Below are 19,846 nucleotides of genomic sequence, written 5' to 3' on the forward strand. Positions count from 1 at the left end.
ATAAAAGCTGGTGCCATTCCCCCTTGTTGCAATTCCCCCACCTCTTCAAAGTTTCTCAGGATGTTCTAAAGCAGCAGCTTAAGGTTAGCTGGCAAGCCAGATGCAACGTATCTAGTGGGGAGTAAGAAGACAGAAGAGCTATGAGATATGTAAACAGCACGTTTAGATTTCTTGACATGTAAATATCATTTACAAAACTTTGAACAGAAGTTCAAATCCTAGCAAAGGACAGTAATGAATGCCTTCAACAGTGAACCACTAAATTAAATATGACATTAATAAGAGCCATTTAATGCAGTTCAGCTCTGCTTTGATGGCCATTTTAATTAGACCGCTGCTATGCTGAACTGAAAAGCTGCTGACAGCATCAGAAACCCATGGCTTGCAGTACAGAACCTCATATGATGTTGCTGGATCCCAAGTTGCATGTATGATTAATGCTACATCTCTCCATAGGTACCTCTGACAGGAGTGAAACTCGTTTCAGCTTTTGGGCACACACATGGGTGTTCACTGGCCACTCTCTGGCCTGTGACCTGAGTACAAGGCCCTTTGCCTCTGGTGGGCTCCAGCAGCGGGATGCTGTGACTGCTGTGACAGTCTCTCCCCGATTATGGGGTTAACAGGTAACTGGTCTGCTGATTTAAAAGTAGATATTTGTCCCTGCGTGTGTGGACAAGGTCCGATGAACTTTAATGGCAAGAAGGGGAAGGATTACAATTACCTCTTAGAAGCCATCAAAATTCCAGCAGAACAACAGCCTTCCATGAAATATATTATCCCACCCCATTTGTTTGATCTCATATGTGGAACATCATTCCTTCTCTAGATTTCTGGAGAACTAATGAAGTTATAAGTGTGGCCTCATTTGAACTCAAAAAGGAAAAAAGAAAGAAGAGTAATTCTTCTGTGACTATATTAAATGGGTACTTTTGAATGGTTTTGAAATGATAGGAAAAACAAAACTTAAATATCTCACAAGGGAAACAGCACCATAACTTCATCATTTCAAGTAAGTCTAGTCACTAACCCTCTAGAAATACATACACATATTGCAATTTACTATATAACATTTGACTGTCAAAAAGTTTTGAAGTCAATCTGGCTCCAAAAGTTGAGGTATTAAACAGAATTTGTTCCACCACTCTCTGCTACCTGGAAAGTTCTGGTACCGGCAGTCCACAGGTAATAGCTTTTACTGTAAAGCCCCTCTACTGCAATAAGCAAAGTTTAAGGAACTCCATCTTCTTCCACACACACATAGGAAAGCAAAGATCATCTCAGCAATAAACAAGACTGAAAATAAAACAAGTAATTTCAGAACACCATTTGTACCTCCAGTGCTATGCCTTGTACTTGGCATCCAGCCTCAGGAAGGGCTCAGGAGGAATCATATGCAAAGACTTCTGGAGAATAAAGCTGGCTGTGCAGCAAAATTGTTCAAAAAATATCCTGAATGCTATTTCATTAAAAAGAACGATGGAAATATGGCATGAACCGTTCATTCAAGTGAGAATTAAGTCCATTTCAAACACAGTATAAATAAAAATAGCTTCAAACTTCTTTTCAATATTGTCTTATGGAAGATACTGGATACAGTGTCCAAAATAAGTATCAACATAGAGCAGTTTGTCTGGAAAATTCCATTAAAGCTGTCTTATGAAACAGAAACAAAGGAAAGGGTCATGAAATTGAAAAGCTGGAAATGAGAAACAATGCAAAGAGGTTGTTGACTTGCTTTTTAAATACAATGTTTGCTTAAGTTGTAGAACACCTTGTCATAAAATGCAACAACCTGGTTCGGATTCAGATAAAACAATGGGGCTTTTGCAGTTAACTAAGCACCTTAAGTCTCATAACATAAATCAGAATAGCGTGCCATATGTAAAGGAAAGAAGAAAAAACAGAATAACTGTCCAATATATTTAATAAAAAGTTATCTGTACTATTTACTGGCCTGAGCGACTCATTATTGCTCCTTGCCCCTGAGTAAGGTCTCTTTCTTCTACAAACCTGCATTCAGCAGGTGTTTTCATGTTTAGTTTTTCATTTCAGACCTAGAGTGCACTGCTGAAGCAAATGTCCTCATCATCTCTGCAACCCTATTACACACCTCCTTTTGTGCCTAGTGACACCAAGGCCCTCTCCATTTTTATGGACCACGCTTAACAGCACCTGACTGTGGCTGTGAACCGGTCATCCCTGTTGTAGCTGGAGTCTGGATCAGTTTGTCTCACACAGAGCACCAATTGTCACAGCACAGGCAAGCTGCAAGAAGGCTTTACCATGGGTCAGATCGCACTGTCCATGCTGTTTGTCTATCCTCCCAAGGCCAGACCACACCGCTCCTTAGCTCCATTACACCCACACTCTTTCTTCTCCAGACTCCTCCTCCATCCAGCCTCTCATCCTATACTCCTCAGGGCTATTTAACCGCTTTGTGGGAACGAGCTACAGCTGCACATCATCCATGTCAATCAACCCACTGCCTTCAAAGCAAGGCCACAGCTGCATGTTGTCAGTGTTAACCAGCCCACTGCCTTATTCCTCTACAGTCCCAAGTTCCCCTATCATGTGAACAGACTTTGGATGATAGGAAAAGACATGATGAGGGAGGATCTGCAGAGCAGACAGCAACGGGGCCAGTGAGCTGAACTACTTGCCATGCTATAGGCAGCAGGTTAAACACGTCCATAGTAGGTTATGAAAAATAGTGACCTTTTGGAGATGTACTGGGGCAGAAGCTCCAGCTTTTGCACATCCCACATCAAAGATCCTGTTTAGAAAAGGCAACACTGTCATCTTGCTAGCAACTTGCCAGGTACCAGAAGCCTAGTTATATAGTCTATTGGCCCCTCTTATCTACTTTTCTTTCTTCCCTTTCCCCATTCATTGCCTTTCTCCTTGTTCATTTGGACATGCCTCTGCTAGAAGCCTTCCTGTGTTCTGATTTTCTTGCCTCATTGCTTCTGCAGAGATGAAGGAATGTACACAGGACACTATAATGTGACCCTCAGAAAAAAAGGGAAGGATGTAGTTTTTCACTTTAAGAAGGGAGCAGTAATTATTGTGCTGTGAGTAAAACTGAAGTAAGGGTTTGAATTGCCTCATAACCTTTAAGATCAAAGTATTGTGCACAGCAGTTGATATTTTCCTTGGATAAAACCCAAGATACTCCATTTATATGTTTTTGTCTTATATTTTCATCTTTCCAAATCCCTCCCATTTGAGTTCTCCTGGCTTCAGGTCTGTTGGATAAAGCATCTACATGAAGTGCGCTATAAACCCAGCCAAATATTACCTGAATTACTGAAAGGAATAAGATATGTGTGATCATCAGACTAGCAGCTGAATTCACCAGTCAGTTAAAAGCTATGTATATTATGCCAGTGATGTAATTTATCTGAACACTTACATCCACATTTTGACCAGCATCTCAGCCTGGAGGACAGATTGCTAAAGGAGATGAACCAGCATGGGAGCATATTGCATAAATCCTAACATTGTTACAATAAAACATTTTAGATTTGAAATAATCTGTCAGTATCATATAAGAAAAGGCAGAGAAAAATGTGAACACCATGCTACCATACTTCAGATTTCTTCAATTCATAGCTTGGAAACTTTATTACTATTTAATTTGCTTTTTTTTCATTTATATGACAGTCTTTGCATGTAAGGGGTAACTTAGATCAGTGCTTCAGGAGAATATTTTTGCTCCCCTTGCATCTCCTTTTTCCAAGTAGGATTTCCCTCTGTATGCTGTCTTATCTGGAGAAGCTGTGTAACTTGGACTAACCCGATCAGCAACTGAAGGGCCAGGTGGCAACAAGGCAAATGATGAGGCAAGTGTGCTTGACCGATACTGAAGAAGGTCAGACGGTGTAATACCAATAAGTAAAATGACTGACTGTCTGTGGGGCTGGAACAGGAGTGTTAATCCCAAAGTAAAGAATTTACCAACCCTATATGAGTATATAGTCAGAAAACAGGGATAAGTGCACTTTCCATGTCTGGAGGAGAATGGAGGCTAACTGTGAATAACTGGAAGAGGTTTTTGTGGCCTGAAGAAGACTTTCAGAGGAAGTAAGCTGTAAAACAGCACAGGTAGGATCTGGGAGACCCTCTTCAAAAAGCTCACCAAGCATCCTTGTCCGTACCACCCATTTGGTAAAGAGGACTGAAATTTCACCTGCAACAGAAGGTGACCTCCACGTCTCAGCTACCCTTCCTGGCAAGTGTTGACATGTTCTAAACTACACTCCAATAATTAATAATGCTTCCTGAAGAAATGCAGAAGTAGGTGGCAGTAGTTTGTGGGGTTTAGCACTTGTACATTTATTTTAATTGGGTCAATTTTGGAGCATTTGCAATAAATGATGAGAAGTATCTACCTTTGGTGTCTAGCATAGGATCTAACCATGTAACTATAAACTACCAGGAGATGTATACCTGTTGATCAGTATATACATAATCTATATACTTCAAAGCATGCTTTAGTAAGCTGTTTTGTCACATTGACATAATTGGGGGAAGCCATGAAAGCCCTTAGCTAGGAAGTGTATTTTCTGTAAATGCTATAAAACTATGCAAAATTCAAAAAAATCATATATTTTCTAGTCAATTATGGGAAATTATGGGTATTTCACATCTGGAAAATGCCCTTCAAGCTAAACTGTTATCTAACAATTTTATCCAAACTGAATCTGTTTTCTTCTGACCAGTGTTAGCATATTTGTAAATTTAAGGCCCAATATTGCAAGAAGAAGAGAAATAGAAACACAGATGTAAACATCTGTGTGTGTGTGGCCCCAAATACATGCGTTTTTTCAGGTCTCAACATTTTCATATGAAGTTTCATGATAAACAAATATATCTTTTTGATGTATATTCGATACCAATACCAATATCAATGGAAGGTCATCTTTAAAAAGCTTTAAACATTCCATTAGTGATGAGTACCTAGAAACTATTGCATATACGAGTATTGAGGGGTTTAGCAAAGAAGACAGATTTAATAATGCCTGTCTTTTGCCACCCCACTGGCCGAGATAGTGACGGGTACATTATGGCTGATAAAGCACTCACGGAATAAAACATCCTTCAGATGGATAGCTCTCTCCTGCTTTTCATCTCTCCTTTACACCTTGTACTCCCAGTGTGGTCCCACCCTGCATTGAGGGCATCCTAGGTTGAAGTTTATTTTTCCTCATGTTGTTCTCTTGTACAAAACCAGTAAGAGAGAGGACAAACCACTATATTGTGTTGATGGCAGCTCAGTGAACAACCAGTAAATCCTAGCTTTGGCAAAGTGGACAGCCCAGTGGAGCCCCAAAGGTCAGTGTCAGACCATGCTTTCTTCACTGCTTGCGTTTGCTTACAAAAGCACATGAATGGGGAAACTTGGGCAGTGATTGTTTCTGCTCATGTATGCAATCGGTAGCAGGCAGAGGACAGCAAATTAAACAAAACGTGTAGCCTATGATCTCTACTCTCTGCCTCAGGATAAGGCTTGCAGAAGGTGTTTGTTGGTAGGGTATATGTACACCACTTTGGTAACACTTTCCTTCGAGCACCTCAGAGAAGTCTACAGGTTTTGATCAAGCTTCATAATGCCCCTAAAGTATCTCAGATGTCTGTTCTTAGGTAACAGATGATTGGCCTGAAGGGCAGAGAGTTCTGCCCAAGGTCATAAAATGAGGCATTAACAGGATTAGAAACAGGTCTCGGGAATCATGGTATGAGTCTTGCTTAAATACACTGCCTTTCGAGAGCAAAAATGCATATACTGCAATCACAGTTCAGATTTCCCAAAGCTTTCTTATATGAAATATTCTATAACTGACACCATGCAGAAGAAAATGTGCAGTATAATGCAGAGGCAGTTTATGAGATTGTGAGAGACTTTCCAGCCCAACTGGTTTTATTCCTTTTAAATAAGAGAGAAAGATCAGCCAAAAAAAAAAAAAAATGAAAAACAATCAAGCAGTTCTGTTCCAGCTAATAAACGACAATAAGAATTGGGAAAGGACATGTCGATTTCATCTGCCACAATTTTTCTTTTATTTGCCAAACATCATACCCAGGGAAACATGAATGATATGAGGATATCTATCTTCCTGTTCATGATAGAATTACCTTAGGCAATTTCCAGCTAAACTGCTAGAGCTGGTTGAAATGTTTCGATAAAGAAATTGAAAATGCTTGCAGAATATTTTTAAACCTATATAGAGAATTAAAGTGAATGGACTGGTTTTTCCTTGTCCCTTATACCCTTTCCCCTTCCTCTCTCCCTGTTCTACTTGCAAGTTGGATGACAGAAGATAAAAGGGGTGAAGAAAGTGAGGATAAATAAAAAGATGACTTGGATAAAAAAGGGACACAGGATTTTGAACATTATAACAAGCAGTCAAAAATACCCTCCAGAAATGAAATATTCCAGAAATTAATGTCTTGAAATCATGTTTTTCAATTGCATTCATACTTAAACCTGGCAAAGAGTGTCAGACTATCGTAATCTCAAGGCAAAAATGTAAATCAGTAGTGCTACAAGTTTTCTTTTTCTTGCTATGGAATGTTTCCAGAAAGTGATTATTCTAATACAATAGTACAGTGAAAATTTTGCTATTACCCCTTTCATTATGATTATTGTGTGTTACCCCCTTCTTAAATTTAAATGTAAATTCTTATGCTAAAATGTGCAAAACACATTCTGAAACTTATGACTTGAGAGAAGTTCTACCAATGCTTCCAAGTTTTTGAAAATGATGAATGTGATTCACCACTCCATTAAACCTTTATAATGGAGTGATGAATCAGACCCAGTGTTTTAAATAAGGTACTGATTCTGGAAACTGCAAGCAACTTTTCAGATCTGATTTTGGGTAAGTCCAGTAAGTGATTTCCTTTAGTTTTAGGGCAGCCCAGCCTTTATGAGGGACTGAGTCCCACTGGCATCATGTTGCAGGATCTCTCACCAAGAGCAGCTATTTAGTGCTCCATATCCTCCACTGCTGTCCATCCGTGCCTGGGGAATTCCAAAAAAGCAAGCTGCAGTGTATCAGCCGTGCCATATTAGCTTCATGGCTTCTCACACATAGTACAGGGGAGCAGGTTATAAAGGCTAGTGGGACACAGTGACACTTCTGCTCCCTCCTGTCCTTGTATTTCCATGCCCAATGTCATTATTTGTGTTCTTTCCTATTCCAGTTTGCACAAAAGCACTGCAAAAACAATTGTTTCTATTTTAATCCAAATGGAATAAGGAAATCCTTCTTCACATTACCCAGGCCACTTGCAAAAAACATTTGGGTTGCATTACTTATTTATTGTATCATTTGTGATAAAGTTGTGAGGACCACAAAGAGGACTGGAAGTTGGAGCACATGACCTAGGATGAAAGACTGGGGCAGCTGGGTGTGCTTAGCTTGGAGAAGAGCAGGCTAAGGGCAATCTAATTGCTACCCTCAGCTCCCTAAAGGGGAGAATATGAAGAGTCAGACTTTTCCCAGAAGCACACAATGAAAAGACAAGAGGTGACAGTCACAAATTGCAGAGGAGTTTCAATTGGATGCAAGGAAAAAATTCACACTGAGGGTGCTTCAATATGGGAACAAATTTCCCAGAGTCTGGGTATCTCCGTCCTTGGAGGTTTTCAGAGCTCGACTGGGAATGGCTCTGTACAACCTGCTTTGATACTGAAGTTAGCCCTGCTTTAAGCAGGGGCTGGACAAGATGACCTCCAAAGAGGTCCTTCAATGTAGATTATGCTATAATTATTTTATGGGAATGCACCTGAGCATCATTCTGAAACTGAAAATAAGTAAAGGCAAATACTCTTTTAAAGTCCCATATGGTTTCTGCTTCTACCATGAATAATTTCTTACAAAGAGCACAATAGCAAAAGAAGTTATTTTGTAAAGTGTTAGAAGGAGCAATGAAGTTTTTATAGCTTCTGCCTTTATGAAGCCCAAGCATTACCTACGTGGCTTTCAAAATAAAGATTCACAAATCTAAAACATAGCCACTTTAAAACTTCCCTTGACTACCATCACTTTTTATTTCTAACCAGCATAAGAAGCTTATCAAAACTTATCAGTAAAACAGATAATGAATCCCCATGCAAAGTATAATGCAAGTAGGGGTTAATTAAAAAAGGAAAAGGTGAACTTACAAAGCTGTCCTTATGGAAATCCATATCCCTGACTCTGTAAATGAGGGCTTCTGAAGCATCACCTGCAGTTTTGGCTGTCAGCTAAGCTGTACACTGCTTTTCAATTATTGCAAAATCTGTAGTCGGAAAGGTTTGGAAGGCAGTGCTCAGCAAGACTTTCTGAAGAAAGAATATTCTGGAACTGTGCAGGGTAGGAGGAAAATTGGGATTTGGATAACTGAGCAACCATCTGTCCCAGGCTGTTAAGAAACACACCTCGAGGGCCATCCATCACAGCCTTTATCTGGATGTTACTGCAAGTGCTCATAGGGAAGAATTTATTCTACTCAAGGATTTTCGTTGCCATTTCTAGTATCGTTCCTGTAGCCAGGAGGTGGCAGGAGATACAGGATATTGTCAGGCAATAATTGGAATATGAGGAAACTAAGGAAAATGGTGTGGGTGGGTAATGAGAATGAGATAAGCTAAAATCTTTGGCAGGAAACTCTGGCAAAATTATTACTTTATATTATCCCCATTCTTAAATAACTTTCAAATGACAGCAATGGTAGTATAAACTATCCTTCCCTCACGTGACATGCTCCTGCTTTCTAAATGCATGAGAAAGTAAGATTTAGCAAGTCATTTTCTAGCTCTCACTGGAGGATTCAGACACTCCTTTCCTCCATTTTACATTAAACTCCTCTGATGTACTAGTTAGAACATGAACAGAAATGTCAAGCCTAGCTCAGGGTTTTATGTCAAATACCGGGCAGAATTGATTGGGACTATTATCAGAAGAAATCCCAGAGACCTGTTCAGTCCCACTAGAAATACATGAAATTGGGCAGCCCCGAGTGTATATATAACCTCAAATGACCTAGAGTCTGCGAAGCTTCTCGCTGACATTATCCCACCTTGATGCAAATCTGTAAACATGGATTTGCGATGTGAATTCATCAGTGACAGTACTGCTGACTTACTGCTGCTTTATGAAAGAAGGAGGGTCCCCAGCTGGATTTAAACAGCATCTAGGAGCTCCTGCTTATGCCCTCTGCTACAGTGCAAGCAGGGTGAGAGTTCTTGGCATCTGTATCACCCTCAGGGGTCAGCAAAATTGAGGGAATATATGAACTCATTTTGTTGCCCAAGTGCTGCTGCTTCTGATTGAGGACAGTAAACTATGGCCAGTAACTCTTAATCCCCTCTTAGGTTGCTTAAGGCTCTCCGTACCCATTCTGGCTGGAGGCAGGGCTTCAGCGTGGGGGTCATTTCAGCGGGGTATTTCTTTACCTGCAGCAGCCTATACAACCCGGAATTAAATTGTGAGTCCTGCTACCAATTCTACTTACTCAGGTATATTATCAATGTTTACTGTTGGCCTCGTTCCACACATAGCCCACCAACAAGATGGGCTGTTGGCAAAAAAAGAAGTAGAAAAATTGCGGCTTGGGGAAGAGCCCTGTCTCAGAGATATGACAGTCTAAGGAATTATGATTGAAAATGAGTGTTCTTATGACATATAAACTGTTCTATTACATATATATGCATATAAGTACATGAATGTGCAGACATGATGCTTATTCGTTACAAACACTCTCACTCAAAGTCCTGCATCCCTGTATAGCCCTGCCTTTATGCTGCTTTACTCTTTTTCAGTTCCTCTAGTTGATAAAATAAACAGGATTTTGCTAGGCTGATATATGTCACTTATCAATCACCTGCACATAAACAGTTGTCTCCATTGTCATGGGACATAAATAAAGGACTTTGGACTTGTCTTAAGTACCCTGAGTCACAGCTCAATCCGATTCAGTGCTTTACACATCACAGCCCTCCCTTTCTCTGCCCCAGATTTTAAAGTGTTCCCTTCCTAAGGAGAAGCCAATGTTGCCTCAGTACCCGTGGACATAACGGAAAGGTTTTGCAGAGGGTTTACAGCTTGCACTTTAGATAAATTTTCCCAGAGGATTTAATCTTTTTTCATGTACCTCAGACTGCCTTTTTCTGCAGTAAACACCTGCTCGGTTTAACAATTTCCCATTGTTCTGATTTTAGGGATTTCCAAGCAAAGGTGTCTTGGCAAGCCTGCGTACTTCATACACACAGCTACCACCTATGCTTAAAAAATTACAGCTGTCATCGGAAGTCCACCTCTCAATCAGTGCTTGTCGTATAATGTGACAGAACAACTTTGCAGACATTTATCATCCTAATTATTGATCAGTAGTACATTATTCTCTGCTCAGTCTTTTTGTACAAGGGAAAATAAGCATCGTATATTGTGCCTTTCCTTGGGAACTTTAATACTATTGTTGATGGCATGTTTTTAAAATATATTAATGGATTTTTAATTTTTCATACAAGTCTTTTGAATATAGATTTCCATAATGAAGTTTTCTGAAGTCACATAGACAGTGTCAGACAAAAAATAAGAGTAACATTTCTGCTGCCATTTTCTATCCTATTGTTGCGGCAAAACTATGAGGTTCCTTAGACTTTCTGGGCCAAATTTACAGCAGCTTTCTTGAAACTGACTTTGTACAGGTTCTGGGCTGATTTTAATCTAACATTTAACCATTTAGTTCTGATGTCTGCTGTGGAGCTACATAATTTCGTATGGTGGATAGAAGATAGGTCTTTGGTCTGAATAAGGATATGCATTTAAAAATATGGACATGTTAAGCAACTATTAATAGGAGGGGAAAAAGGAGTTTAAATAAACCAAACAAACTCAAACATATAAAATATTGTGCCTGCATGGAGACTTTTGCTTGGACTCCCTTTTTCTTCAAGCCCTCAATCTCTGCAGCATAAAGACCTTCCAGAGTAGTCCATGCTTCTTTCTGTATGGAGACACTTCTGGAAGAAATGCAATGTCTGTAATAACCTTAACAAAGATCTGCATTTCATTCTGCAGATTACATGCCACAACACCAAGACAATAAGGGGTCTGTTTCCTTAAGTCTTACCCCCTCCAAGGGCCTTTGTATGGGATTTGCAGCACTTTCTTGGACTTTTATTTTAATAACTGTCAACAAAATCTATTATGAAGAAAGCTCACATTAAGTATTTTTTTTTCTATTTACTACTTCAATATTTTAAATAGGTTCATCTTTTCATGAAGACTTTTGTATCTTTACGGATGCAGGGGCTCTTGGCTTATTCCAGGGGACATTATATTTGCTTAATTTGCTGTTTGGAGAGGAATCTCATATAATCCCTCTTTAATATTCCAGGAGAGGTTTTAACTGTCTGTCAAGGTATTCTCATCCGTCAAAAGGTCTCCTTTTTTTCTCCTTTTGAATTAACATAACTAATGACAGGTAGCGGCAAAGCTTTGAAGACAGAAGTCACTTCAATCCTTTGTAGTTAACAGCACCTCTCCCTTCATATGTTCATTCATAGAAAGTCACAGCACAAAAAATGTTGACATCTATAGGGTGTGATTCACTCCTGGCTCCTGCCCTGATCAGCTCTCAGGCTCAGAAGATGTTTGCACCTGTGTCTTTCAAGACACAAATTAGCTGCAAAAGTCTTTACCAGAAACTCCCAGCTAAGAGGCCAGAGAGGTGGAGGGGCTGGGCAGGGAGCATGGGGCAGAGGGGCTGGCGAGGCAGGGGAGACCTGGCAGGAGACTGGTGGCTTTTAAATATCGCAGCTGACTGGGGGAAATAGTAGATAACAAATCACTCTTAGATAACTGCATTGTTCTCTCCAACCAGCTGTTGCTATAACTTTCTTATTGTTTGAAAAAGTTGGGAAAAGTTCTTAAAACTTTGTATCTGCTAACAAACAATATAATGTATGTGTCTGAAGTCAAGAGTTGTGCCAGATAGTCTCGCCAGGGTATGTCTCTTAGTGCCTGGTTTGTAATAAACGTGAGTTATTGACACAAAGTATATCCAATACTTTAAAAGCTGCATAAATTGTCCCTTTCAAAAAAAGGAACCTCATCTAAGAAATTTGAAGAAACGGTTTGGAGAAGGACCCTGTAAGAAAACAAAGAGCTAGATACTGCCTGCATCCTCCTTTGCCAAGGTCCCTGGTAAGCTGGGGGCGCTGGGCGAACCCCTGTGCTTTGCTGCAGAAACAAGCACACACAGAGTGTCTCTGCCACAACACTCCCTAGGGCCCACCTGGCTGTGAGAAACCGGCGTGGTGAGCGCCCGGGCAGGCAAGGCGGACAGATGCTTCAGCTGAGCAAAAGCGCTCTGGCACTAGCTTCCTTACACTGCATTCACCAGCGTTCCTCAATGCCCTCGGACACCCACCCCAAGCAGGGACCTTAGGATTCTTGTCTGTGTAGGCTGTTAATCTATAACAAAATACATACCTACACTTTTTTTTCCCCTTCCTTTCTCTCTCCCCAGGTAATTTCTCTCTTACTTACCCTTTGATTCTTCCTTCACCTCTTATTATTCCCCACTCCCCCCAAAAAAAAATTCCCATTAGCAAGTATTCAGCATGTGGCTAGTGTTACCCTGAAAATCGCAAACCCCCACCCAGCAGCAACCAGGTGAAATTAAATCAGGGCAGGCAAGGGAAATGGTGAAAGTTTCAGACAATGAACGCTGTGAGGACACTGCAGAGACCTGGATATATTCAGTCTGAAGAAAAGATGAAAGAGAAAACACAGGGTTTACAAATAAGTAAAGGGATGTTTTGAAAGGAAATCTATTAATCTGTCAAACCAGCAGAACTAAAGCTGCGACCTACATCATCACAAAGAATAGGGATGTTAATATTACTTCAAAGGGAAAAAATAAATCAGGAAAATCATATTCAGGGCAAGTCACTTGTCAGAAGCTGGCTCCTGAACTCCCTTTAAGGTAGCAATAGATTAAAATCTTAAGTGGACAGAGTACATATTTGTACATATTTGTGTCTCAGGCTGGCAGGCACTGGTGACCACAGTAGGAAAGCATCAGCCCTTTCTGCAGCAGGAGGTGCTGTCAGTTTTCTAGAATAATTTTAAGCACTTCCACTTAAAACATTTCCTTGCTACTGAAGGAACCTATGACATTGTCAACACACCCTTGAACTATCCTGCCCTGCTCTTTTCCTCTCTGATGCAGAAGCTTTTTATGGCTGAATTAAAGTTTATGTTAGAGTACAAAAAGTATTGTCTGGCTGGATTTCTGAGAGGGAGAATGGGCTCAGTATTCTGCGGACTTCCCTGGACTAAGATGCTATCTACCCCATAGTCATTTGTAATTGTGAGGGACAGGACTGGATAATCCTTCCTGTCTGAAATCCACAGGAGAGACTCATAGATTCATAGAATCATTTAAGCTGGAAAAGACCTTTGAGATCACTGAGTCCAACCGTTAACATAGCACTGCCAAGTCCACCACTAAACCATGTCTCTAACACCACATCTACATGGCTTTTAAACACCTCCAGGGATGGTGACTCAACCACTTCCCTGGGCAGTCTGTTCCAATGCTTGACAACCCTTTCAGTTTTTTCCTAATATCCAATCTAAACCTCTTCTGGCACAACACGAAGCTGTTTCCTCTCATCCTATCACTTGTTACTTGGGAGAAGAAAGCAACCCTCACCTCGCTACAGCCTCCTTTCAGGTAGTTGTAGAGAGCGATAAGGTCCCCCTGAGCCTCCTTTTCTCCAGACAAAACACCCCCAGCTCCCTCAGCCGCTCTTCATAAGACTTGTGCTCCAGACCCTTCCCCAGCTCCGTTGCCCTTCTCTGGAGATGCTCCAGCGCCTCAACATTTTTCTTGTGTATTGGTTTAGGAATGGAGTTCTCATCATCCTCTCCAAGGCTCCTAAGTATACCATTACTGAATATGTCAAATTTTATTGACTTTGTAAAGAGGATCTCTCACCAGAGAGGAAACAAAGACAAAAAACTAATGCAAAATGTAATTCTAAAAGCTGTTGCAATGGTTTTTGATGAAGGTTAGAGTCGAGATCCATTGCATTGCCATGGATTAGCTCACAGGCACACTGGGAAGGACAGAACTAGGAGCTGCAACTTGTGGCATCGTTAATATCTATGCTTGTTGCTCTCACAGGCAGCATTAAGAAAGCAAGACTTCTAAGAATTTAGCAGCAAACATTCATTGCAATTCCAATCTGATAAACAGCTCATAAAAGCTTTTATTAAGAATAGTATGCCATAGTTAAACAGACATCTATGGCAATTTTCTTGCTTTCAGGATCTGAAAGTCACTACCATTTATGTCTCTACATGTTTTAAGTTATAAAAAGGGAAATATTCCCCAAGACTGACTGGTAATCAAACATTTTCTGCTTGCTATACTATTGTGGAGAAGGAAGAGTACCATAGCTACATCTTAACACATTGAGAAGAGAATGCAAACTTCTTTTTATTTTAACACTACAGATATGAATCATCTGTAGAAGAATACTTACACAGAGAATGACAACATAAAAGATTCAATATTCACTATAGTTTAGTTTTCATTCCATGCATGTTCAAAATCTGAAGTGAGCCACTAGAGGAAGATATGCTTTCATTGACAGATGCCAAAACAGCTCAGGGACCGCCTGAACTTTAATATCAGCGCATATGAAACTTCAGTTACTTGTCATTCTTTGGATGCTTTCCATTTTTTCACAAACTGTATGAAGAAATAATTTAATAATTTGATTTCTCTTTCATTGTTCTGGTGCAGACACTCAGGCTTCTGAAAACCAGTTAATAGCATAAAGCACTTTCTTTTAAGTTCTGCTGCTTCAAATCACCATGCAAGTGTGCAGACAAAAGACAAGACGCACAGAAGACATAGCACACTGTATATTGTGAAACTTATTGTTAAGCAGTATCAACCCATGGAAAGTGCCATTTTGTTCCACGGAGATACTTTTAAAAAAACTTTTATTATCTCTCTTTTTTTTTTTGTTTTTAAATAGGTTTCATTTCCAATACACTACTTAGGATACACTGTTTCAAATTAATTCTTTCCTTCCTCCCCCCCCCAGTCCTAAGGTGGTTGTTGTTTTCCTCATAAAACCTTTTCATTTGGATTAACTCGTCCTCTTCCTTATCTGTCAGCATTCATTGTAACAGCTTATTGAAATATTCAGTCCGCTAAAAAATTGGGTGTATAGCCAGAGCTGATCTGTGCTGCCCCTTTTAGTGCAACAATTCTTCAGTACTAGGGTGAAAGGAAGGTTGTCATGGACTGGCAGAGTTTCCCCAGTGTAACCCTGGAAGCTTGTAATGAGCTAGCACTGTGGGTACCACACTACTCAACTTCGGAAAATCCTCTCTCTGCACTGTTGTCATGTAATATGGCAGTTGTCAGAGCATCTTACAGAAGACACATAGTTTTGCCTTGGTTTGTTGTTTCCCTTTATCTAAAATAAGTGAATGCAAGCTGAAATTATGTAGTTGGTCTCCGTTCAACAGAAGAAACGCAAAGGAAGAGAGAAGACGTAGTTGGGCATACAAAGTCACAAAGTGGAACTGCTAGAAGCAGATGAGGGCAAGAGGTTTTAGGGGGGGGGAAAGAAGAAAAAAGTATTTTGTTGGGTCTCTAAGTAGAGCAAGCAGCTGCAAAACTAGCCCTGGGCTGAGGCTACACTGGGAAAATGAGTCAGACAAGACCCCGACCTCCCACCATCCCATGCCACAGCACCAAAACTTGGGCTTGGGAATCCAGAGAGTGCCTTCCCTTTACCTGCCACATGGACTTGTACAAACTATTTATCCATGAAAATCATATAGATAAATGAGCCACTAAACTCTGACTTGGAACTTTGGGGTGCCTGTGGGATAAGTCAGTGAACCTGGGATGCATGTATGTGGCCAGATTTCCAGAAGGGAAGGAAAAGGTTAAAAATATCTATACACCTACATGTTGTAGTGTAGGAGAAAAGAGTTGGACTTTGAGTTTCCCCTATTCTAATTTATAAATCATTATAAAGAAAGACTAAAAAAAAATTTAGGTTCAGCCTGAAAAGTAAAGAAACTGTTAGAGAGTAGCTGATCAGAGGGGCTGAGAAGTTGCAGTTCTCAAACTTGATCAAGGAACCCAGCAGCACATCACACTGGAGGCAGCAGCTCCACTGGGGGGAAAGACTGGCCAAAGAGAAGAAGGGAATGTGGGTAAAAGTTGATAGCATTTAAAGGTTTCTACAGATCACTGTGTTCAGGAAATAAAAATAAAAATAAGAATAAAAATAAAAATTTAGAGGCTTTCTGAAAGCTTCAGAATTACAGATGCTGCCCCATGTGTTCGACATTGTTATAATGGTGTGAAACACAGAAACTAATTTTAATCACTTAAGTGGCTTTCAGGGATCCGGTGAAGAATTTGTGTATATATCTAAATGTGTGTGTGTGAGAGAGAGAAAGAGACTATTTTTAAGTCCTTTGAAGATCTGCAAAGCAACTTTGGTTTTATTAAGAGGAATTTCTCCCCATTGGCCTGACATTTCAGCTTGCATGTCTGACATCTCCTGGCAACAGGTAGAGCTGGGAACATAGTTGGGGGGGAGGGGAGTAGAAGAAGTACCCAGCACACAGAACAACACAACTTCTAAAGTTAAATGCCAGCCAAGCACAATGTTGGGGAAGAAAATTTAATGCCAGGGAATGTAAGAGTGTGTTTGTGTAAGAAAGCACCAGCAAGTCTCCTAACGGGTGTTTCTCCACCATTTTCGTACTGCAGGGGTGGCTGGTGTTTTGTTCCATCTGTATGGGCCCTCGGCATTGGGCTCAGTCAAAACTCTTCCCTCTGTGCAGTCAGTGGTTAATTCAATCTACGTTACAACTGTTTAGTTATGATGCTGCTCTTGGGACCCACTGTGGCCCTGGTATGCCTGGTGAGGGGAGGAGAGAGAAGGAGGAATGGCACAGCTGCATGGACACGCTTGGCTGCTTTGCACCACCAGGACCCCATGCACAGCAGCCAGCAGCCCTGGAAAGGAGGGGACTGCAGCCTGCTGGGACCCACTTATATGTATGGTAATTGATGGTTTCATCATGGTTTCCCCTCAAAAGCGTTAGCTGAGTGGCAGCTGCACCACCAGCAGCACCAGAAGCAGCCCCAGGACCTCAGCGCAGATGTGGCAGGCAGGGGCCATGCTGGGGGCCCACAACATGGTCCTTCTGCTCTTTGGTGGCACAGCTCAGCTCCCTTGTATTCTGCATTGCTTGACTCTTTATGGGTGCCCACGTGCAGAGCGTGTGACAGAGGACAGAGATTTCCACCAACACCAGGACCTTCAGGCTTAAAGCATGCTAGCCTGGAGGTCCCAGCAAAGCTGTCCTCTGAAGTGACATGCCTTGGAAAAATCTTGAATAGATCTGTATTTAATTCTGTATTACATCTAGAATCACTCAGTGTGTAGGGTGTGTGCCAGGGTATGAGAGACACCCCAGATGCAGGTATTTGGGGTAACACAGCAGGCTCAGGGCAGGCAGGGCTGAAGCCAAGAACCAGAGGTGACGTGAGGCGTAGGCACAGGCAGGGGTACAAGGGGGACCAACCCTGCCCAGGGATACCTTGGCCCTGGGGCGAGTGGTGGCCAGTCCTGGGTGCATCTGGGCCCCACTGCTCCTGGGGATACAGCCAGCAGCCATGAACAAGCTGCCTTCCTTTCCTGCACCACTGTTGGGGGAGAAGGGGAAAGGGCTCAAGGTACCAGCAGAAGGGCAGGAACCATAATCTGAATTTTATTGTGCTGTCTTCAGAAAGCCACTGCGTTCCTCAGTACCCTGTGTTGGGGGAGAAGGGGAAAGGGCTCAAGGTACCAGCAGAAGGGCAGGAACCATAATCTGAATTTTATTGTGCTGTCTTCAGAAAGCCACTGTGTTCCTCAGTACCCTGACCTGCAGACCTGCAGTGATGCCACTTACCTTTCTCACTGGAGTGCTACAAAGCTCAATTCATTAGCATTTGCAGCCTATTTTAAAACCCTTAACTGAAATGTGCTAAAGAAGTGAAACACATTAGGTACAAAGCATGCAGATAATATTGATGCTCATACAGAATATGCTTCAATAAAAGCTTAATAACTTACCAAGAGGCAATAAACCCAAGTGTTACCTCAAATGCACTACACATAGCTAATTTACAATTCCTGGCATGTTTCTACCTTGGAGAGACAATCAGCACACGCTATTTCAGAAAAAGGCTTTACAGATAAGCAAAATGAATATAATAGTCTCCTTAGCTGGCATAAATCAGCGTCACTGCTGTGACTGCCAAGCCAGTTTACACTAGCTGCATAGCTGGGCTAGTTTTCCTTGGTGTGACCAAAAAAAAACGATTTTGCTCACCTGCTGGAACCCTGTGGCATCAGGGCTCAGAGAAGGAGCTGCCAGAGGACTGTGGTTCCCCAGACAAATGTAAATTACTAAGATAATGCCATGTTTGTAATCTTTTTCTGAATTAAAAGAAATTCTTTGAAAGAGCATGTGGGAATGGAGGGCATGATTGTATTGTGATCATTTGGAAAACTGCCGTAATTACTTTTTCTGTGAAAAGAATCTCCGTATCATACATTGTGGAGCACGGAATTTTTGAAGAGATGAGAAAAACCGACCTGAGTTGATTAAAGCCGAGGGGCAGATTTTTAATGGAATGAGGCAGAACTGGATAAAATGGGTTTACTCTTGTACTGAAATATTCATTGTAGGCATCCCTTTCACGCACTGAGTTGAAAACTCCGGGTCTTGCTTGTAGAGGTAGTTCCCCGGTCTCTAACTGCCTCTTGACAGGCATAAATGAAGGAAATATTTTTCATCATGTTCTTGAATGGTAAGAGGTCATAAATAATTACAAGCATGTTTTGTGAAGTATGTTCAACTAATTGGCAGGAAGACCGCCTGAATGGGTTTTTAGCTTGTTTGAGCTTAAAAAAGAAAACCAAAGAGAATTATGTCAATTGTGTCTGAAGATTTTTTATATTCTCTGAGGAAATAACAAAAAATCGTTATTTTCTAGAGGGGTGTGTGCTCTATTTTACTTTTTTCTTTACATTGTTTTCATTATTTTTAAGCTACATAGAAATAGAGTTAAGGAAACCCATTCAGAAAATTGTTCATCTGTCCTACGCAGACTTTAATACATGTTCTTAACTTTCTGAGCTGTGAGCAAGCCTCATGACTTGGCTGAAAGTTAAGCACATAGGCGGGCACAGCCTAAGCACTGCCATCCCCCTTGTCTTTCTCTCACCCCAGCAAGAACCCTTCCTTATAACTTTATAGGCCCTCTTTTGGATAGCTGCTTTTCTATACACACACAGACCTCCCCACGCCCAATTCCTCTTGCCACACAAACTTGCTTCAATGTCCTTGGTTTTTTGGAAGTTGCTCAGTGAGCACGTCCTGGAGTCTCTTGTCCCAGCATCCTGCTCACTTCCCACTCCCAGCAGCTCATTCTCATGCCTAGACTACCCGCTCCTTGCAGCAATTTGCAGTCACACTGTAAAGTTACTCAGAAAATGAACCTGGCTGAGAGCAAGCCATTTCTTGAGTTATTTTTCAGCTAGTGCAGTACCATAGCTGGCTCATTGAATGACGGCACAAATGATTTGCCAGCCCCAAAGGAAAGGTGATTGGGAAGGGACTGAATGGTAGAACATCTTTGGTAGCACCACTAAGTTATGCCACCCTAAGGTGGTTTTCCAGCTACCCTTGATACAACAAGTGAGGTATCAGTATCAAGCTATTTTCATCCGTCAAAGTGCCAGGTT

The sequence above is a fragment of the Falco biarmicus genome, chromosome 6 (assembly GCF_023638135.1).
Source record: "Falco biarmicus isolate bFalBia1 chromosome 6, bFalBia1.pri, whole genome shotgun sequence".
NCBI lineage: Eukaryota > Metazoa > Chordata > Aves > Falconiformes > Falconidae > Falco > Falco biarmicus.